We start from the raw sequence: 6,874 nt of genomic DNA on the forward strand, positions 1-6,874 counted from the left end.
AACCATGGCAAAGATATGTACAAAGTTTAACCACCTTCCTAATAAACCAACACCATACACGATTCGTATGCAGACGGTTCAACAATAGCGTATACTTTTCGAATTGTATCCCGAATGGGTGGTTAAGCACACGTTATGGTTATCATTTATGCGGGCTTGCTTTGAGGCAAGTGTTGACAGCCATCGAAAACAGAAAAAAAACGAACAAAAAAGTTCATCCAAGGGAGCTTTCTTATGGACTTATCCACCGACGAACCTAATTTACTAAGTCCAAGAATTTTGACATTAGACCGGGGCCATTTCCAATTATAATGCAAGTGGTTTAACTGTAATGCTTTTAATTGCAAGTCCGGTAAGTGCAACACGTTTGAAGTTATCGCATCCCCTAGCGTCAAAATAGTGCGCCATACTAGCCCAAATGAATAATCGGATGAAGTTCACTTTCATTTCACGTCATTTGATGGTTTGTTGACATCGGTCAGGTTCGTCCACGACATCTGTTCGTTCGTTAAGGGGAACGTAAACATGTTGCAGTTATCGAACGTCTACTGTAGTCTAATTCTGACCCCGCTTTTGTGTCAAAAACCTCGAACTGAGTGAATTCTGTTCATCGGAGAAACGAATTCACTCGGTCCGAGAATCAGGCACTAGAGCGGGATCGTTACCAATAGACGAGTGCATCGATGAACTGAATTCATCGCGGTCCGGGAATTTTGACACTAAAGCGGGGCCGCTTTCAATCAGAAGTGAACGATTTCCAATCAGAATTGAACAATTCTGATTGGGAATGGCCCCACTCTAGTGTCAAAATTCTCGGACCTCGATGAATTCAGTTCATCGGTGCACTCGTCTATCAGAATTGGACGGTTCTGATTGGAAATTGCTCCGCTCTAGTGTCAAAATTCTTGGACCGAGTGAATTCGGTTCATCGGTGGATGAGTCATTCCCAAAATTCTCGGACCGAGTGAATTAGATTCATCAGTGCAAGAGTCCATAGACGAGTGCACCGATGAACTGAATTCATCGCGGTCCGAGAATTTTGACACTACAGCGGGGTCGCTTCCAATCAGAAGTGACCGATTTCCAATCAGAATTGAACAATTCTGATTGGGAACGACCCCGCTGTAGTGTCAAAATTCTCGGACCGCGATGAATTCAGTTCATCGGTGCACTCGTCTATAGTGAAAGTTACGTCGTCTGGATGAACCTAAATGAATTTATCGTACATGACTACTGTTTATCACACTTAGGATAAATCACCGAAAACGGTGTAAGCGCCGCGAGTGGAAAATCGAGCAACTACCAAATATTTAAATCCAACGTTAAAAAGCTGATCGATGGAATGAGAGTAGAATGTGACGTCTGTTTCTCGGTGGATAAACGGTTCAATATGTCTGAAAATCGGCATAAACCTAATACTGAATGCTCAGCTGTTGAGATTACGCTAAAAGTTACCGATGGTGACTATAGCTGTACATGACACTGACTTAAGCCTGGACTAAATTTCCATCAGGCCGCAGTGGTAAACAGATTCCGCTGGCAACCCTATGACATCTTGAACCAACGCTCAGACATGCAGGAAAAACACAACAAAGGCTAAGATATGACAGGTGTAGCGCGTATGTTCTCTCCACGGCGGATGCTGTTTTTCTTTAATTTTCTCCCCTTTCCCGTCTTTGCGGCCGTTGGCGCGATTCTTCTTCATCATGGAACCCCCTCCCACCGCGGTTTTATTATTGCCCTGCTGCGATATGATTTACGCGTGTTCGCTCGTGCTCTTTCTATGCCACAATGCTGTCCTATTCGTTTAGCTTGCCTTGGCAGCACCACTTCGGCATGATGTGTAGATGCGAAGCCGATCACGAAGTTATGGGGAGCAAACCCTTTAACCATGATTGCAATAAAAATTAAAATTCCAGCAGTTTGGGTTCGGGCCGGTTGGCAACACGGTAGAATAGGGTTGGTCATCACAATCGTATAGGAGTTTGTCGGCCCAACACTGAACATCTGTACGGACACTAATGGACATGGTGGTCAACTGGTCAACTGGTCATTGGTGCTGAAGTAATGGAATATGTACTAAAAAAAGATTGATTCACAATTGAACGTTGCCTTTCCTGTAACTGGATGTCTATTTATTCCATTTGACGAAGTTATGGGCCCATCCCACGAGTAATCGACCTTCATGGATGTGGATATACCGACTACTTTAGCAGCGTTGAAATAAAACCATTTATGGATCTGTGTTTAAACTGATTTGAAATCCAATTTTCCATACAAGGGAAACTAGTATTTTAGATTTAAAGTTTTCAACAATTATGCAAATGGTATAGAGTAAAGCGTTCATTTTATGGTTCATTTGGGTTGACCTAGACAACATGGCACTTACACATACCATGATCGCTTCTACAAATTCAAAACACACGATAAACGACAAACTAGAATTGACAGCTATCATTGAGCAAATGAACCGTCAAAGAGGGAATATGTTTTTTGGGAAATTATAACTAAATAAACGATTTCTGGTGCAAAGGCTTCATCAAAATTTTGATAAAATTAGCGTTGTTGAGATCAGATAAAAAAACAATCAAAAATCAATCACTAGTTTCGTTACCAAAACAGAAAAAAACTCAAAACTCACAACTTTTTCTCGAATTGTTCGACGGTGTTTGGCGGCATTCCCGGCGCGCGGCGGTCCGGTATGGTAGAAGTCACCGCAAATGATTTAAGCATTTTACCGCCACTCGAAACACCCGGTGTCAATTATTTTCCACTGCCTAATTTTCCATCGCAGCGGTGCGAGGAGAAAAATGGAGTCGCTCTGCCATAAATAATGCGTTATTTTGTAAATAATCGTAGCCCATAATCATAATTAAGTAAATATTAGGCAAATAAATTTGTTTTGTTTCCTTTCGCCGCGATTATTCGTTCGAGTTTCAAACGTATGGCGGACGATCACGAAAGGTATGGAGAAATTTAACTGCTTCAGCGGTGTCACACCGTGAAGGGGTTGACAGAGAGAAACGGATAGGTATGTTGTTTTACCGGAAGACGGTTTCCTGGTACTTATTTACCAAATTGTCTTTCATTTTTTTTTATAAGGTTATAAGATTATTTTAGTTCTTAAATCCCCTTAGTAAGACTGACCTAAATACTATAATAATTATATTTGCAAATAATAACTGCAAAATCAAGACAACATAACATTGACGACCTGCAATCTGAGAGAAAAGTGTTCACTATGATTCACCCAGACAACATAACACTCATCAAACACCAAGATGGACTGATGCACCGGTGAACTGAGTTCCCTCAGCTCGAGAATTACATTTTGCAAGTTGACGTCACGAATGAACATTCAGTTCATTCTAGTTCGTCCCTTCCTTTTCCGTGTCACACGAATTTTGACAGTTTCCGGTGGTTTGTTTTGATTCCCATTCGTTGTCGTTCTTTTCTCTCCCAGGGAGAAAAAGAAGTTAACTTTCTATGCACAACTCTATTCCGACATTAGAGCGGGTACGTTTCTTCAACAGCCATTCCGAAAATATTTGAAAAGTCTCCTACTCGATCAGAACTATGGGAATGACAGAAAATCAACACTGTCCCAATTTTGACGTTTCTCTTCTTTGTTTTTTTTTTTCAATGTATCGGAAGTGCACAGCCTAACTTCGCTTGTCTGTGACATCAGGTTACTTATGACTGCGACCGCCGCGGACGTGAAAAATCACGTTTACTGTTTTGTAAGAAAATATTCCCAGAAAATCCGTTAGCTTTCACCTTTGCCTGGCACCGCAACGCCACCACACCTTTGGATGCAGAGAGAAAACGTTTTCCTCTATCCTCTCTCATAAAATTTCCGAGGAAAAACAACACGGCCTACTTTTTCGCTTGGTTTACACGCGTCAAAATAAATTAATACCCCTCGGTCGGGGCGACCAACGTGTGGTCCCTCGGTCGGTTGCAGTCTCTGCGCTTCGCGATCACGCACCTGCTTCAGAGGGTCGGGGGCTGCGGGAAACACGGTCAGTCGGGAAGAAGAAGGTCACCACCATCGAAATGAAAAATTATCCAAAGGTGTTCCGTGGCTTGGAAGTCGAACGCCGAAAGCAAGACAAATAAACAACATAAATATCGTGATGCCGTGCGGGAGTGGAAAAGGCGTCGAAAAATGCCTTTTTAAATGCTCCTCCTGATGCTTCCCAAAAACTCGTGGGGAAGATCGCGACGCAGTAGGCGCTTCCGAAATTCGAATTTGATTGGCACCTTTTCATTCACAAACCACGGTTGGGTTCATGCTCTCTCCTATAAGCTTCTCTATGGGAATCGAACTCCCACCGGGGAAGTCGTAAACCAAACATTGACAGGTTTATTGAGGTGTGTGAGAGCCAAAGGAGGAAAATCGATCGCTTCCGAGAAGGTAAATCAAAAAGTTTCACTTCCATTGAGAATATTGGAAAGTAGGTCCGATTTAAATATGGGAATGAATGAATGATTCTGTTGTATGGATTCGGTAAACAAAGCGTTAAATTAATTCTTCGTAGGCCCGTTTACTCAATGACAGCTGATTCAAATAACAGCAAATCAACTGTTCCAATTCTGACGTTTCTGCTCTTTGATTTATTCACGCTCGTTAGGGGAGCGCTCTTGGATGAACCAAATGTCGAAAACGTTTTTTTCTTTTCATAGAGCCTCTACGAGAAGAAAAAGTGAATTTGACGTTTGGTTCATCCTAGGTGAACCATTCCCATTCCAAACGAGCAGGAGGCCTGTCAAAAGTGGAACATGACGCCACTCTTCCTTCCAGTCACTCTAATCTTGGTGTGTGGTGAGTACCATGCTTTGGAATGAACCTAAATGAACTTTTTGCTCATTTACTGCCGGTTATCAATGTTTGGTTGTCCTGATTTTGTAAATTTATTGAATATCTTAATCAATTTTTTTACAAGTTTCCACGCATGAAGACTAATAAAAGTTGTTTTTGAATCAGTTTTGAATGAAGGCTCATATAATAAAAGAGTCTTTACACCAATTGGTAAGGCAGGTGAACACTAATTTTGCATCTTGTAAGACATTCAGACATCAGTCACTACGTCTACCGTTTATTGAAAAAATTTCGCGATGTTGTCAGAAAAGTGGAAAGTTTCAGCCAATGGATTCCCAGCAATCCAAATGCAAAGTCCAATAGGTGCGGCTGTCTCGCATCAACAGAAATACTTGAATCGAATATTTTTAGTTCAATCACTGGCTGGCTGTTTCCACTCTGCAAGTCCGCCTCACTCGCCTCCACCGCCTACTTGATTCGCCTTCGCCTTCGCCCGAATAGGTGCGACAAAAATGCGGCCCAATAAAAAGTAACAAATTTCCGATCGCACGATTTAATTCAATTCATCACCGCACCAGTCTGCTGTATAAGTAAATTTAGCAGCATGTCGCTAGCTGTAGGTAAAACGCACAGTGCCACGACAGTCCAAGAATGCGAACGCGCCCAAGGTACACAGCAATGTGGCGTCCGTCCATTGGCGCAACCAAACGACGCCAAAACGGTGATCATCGCCATCAGGGCTAAGAGCGCTGAGCTGAGGAATGGCGCTAATCGAATCGAAGCTTGCTTGGACGGCGGTGAAATCGAACGTGTTTCTTAACAACATCAACGTGCAAAGTTGGCCATGTGATGTTGATGCTGCTGCTGCTGCAGCAGTGGAATCTTTTGGGTGATCGAATTTCCGAACGGAAAGAATGCTGAATAGAGGTGCGATAGGCGTACCGTGTTACCGTGTTGCTCAGGGGAGATTGTGGTAAAGTAGGCCGGAGTATGTGGAATGTTAGATACCGGATTATTTTAAAGTCTATCGACTATCGATCTTTATAAAGATCTAAAAACATTCGAACTTTAAATTCAGAATGTTGCAAAGGCTGGAAGAATTCAATGGGCGGGACATGTTGTACGAATGCCGCACAACAATTCTATGAAAAAGACATTTGTTGCGAATCCAACCGCTAGAACACGCAGATGAACTAAAGTGAAGCCTTTAATTTGATGCATGTAAAGAGTTTGCTCTATTTGTTTGATTATTTAATAGGCTCATGTGCCATCTGACATAACGGAGCCAGTATCATTTGTATTGTTTTCATACTTTGTGTTTAGTGTTCTTGTTCATGTCTCACTTTAAGCTTTGCATGAGTTAAAAAAAAGTTACGATCAGCAAAACTACTTGCGATCGCATCAAAGTTATGAACAATTGCAAGATAAAAAGATATTATGCAGAACAGTGTTAAAGTTGTGACAGACATAGTTTGGAAATAGCGCACTAATTTTACCACCTCCTCTCCCCTATGTGGAAATCACCTAAAGCGATAGGCTCGAAGAAGGGCTATAATTAGCCGCGTATTTCCGTTCGACTAGAAGCAACTCTGTTGTTCTACTCCACCGAATAGGAATTTCTTCTAGAACAGGAGTGCTGCTGCTACAGTAGTCGTCAAAGAAAAGCAAACAAAGGATTAGATTCGAAATACTTTCGATTTTTCTTCAGTTTCTTCGCTCGGTATAGGCGTTCTTGATTGGTTGACTTGACTGGCTAGATCAAAATATTTTCGTTCGGGAGTGTCTTTCGGGCGACAGACAACAATTTGTAAACTCTTCTCGATCGCAGATCGCTGCCTTTGTTTTGATTCGATCGGACCATCCGGCACTCGGCAGAGGGGTGTGTGATCCGAAACAAAATAAGCGCGGTCAAATTCTCCTCTGGTGGGTGGCGGACGATCGCGCGATCGCGATCACACTCGCCACCCACGACGATGCCCGGTTCGCGTCAAGACGCCACCGCAACCACAGAGGCTAATTCATTCACGAATTCCACTCGAAATCTCGTCGGTG

This window comes from Aedes albopictus, chromosome 1 (genome assembly GCF_035046485.1).
Source record: "Aedes albopictus strain Foshan chromosome 1, AalbF5, whole genome shotgun sequence".
NCBI lineage: Eukaryota > Metazoa > Arthropoda > Insecta > Diptera > Culicidae > Aedes > Aedes albopictus.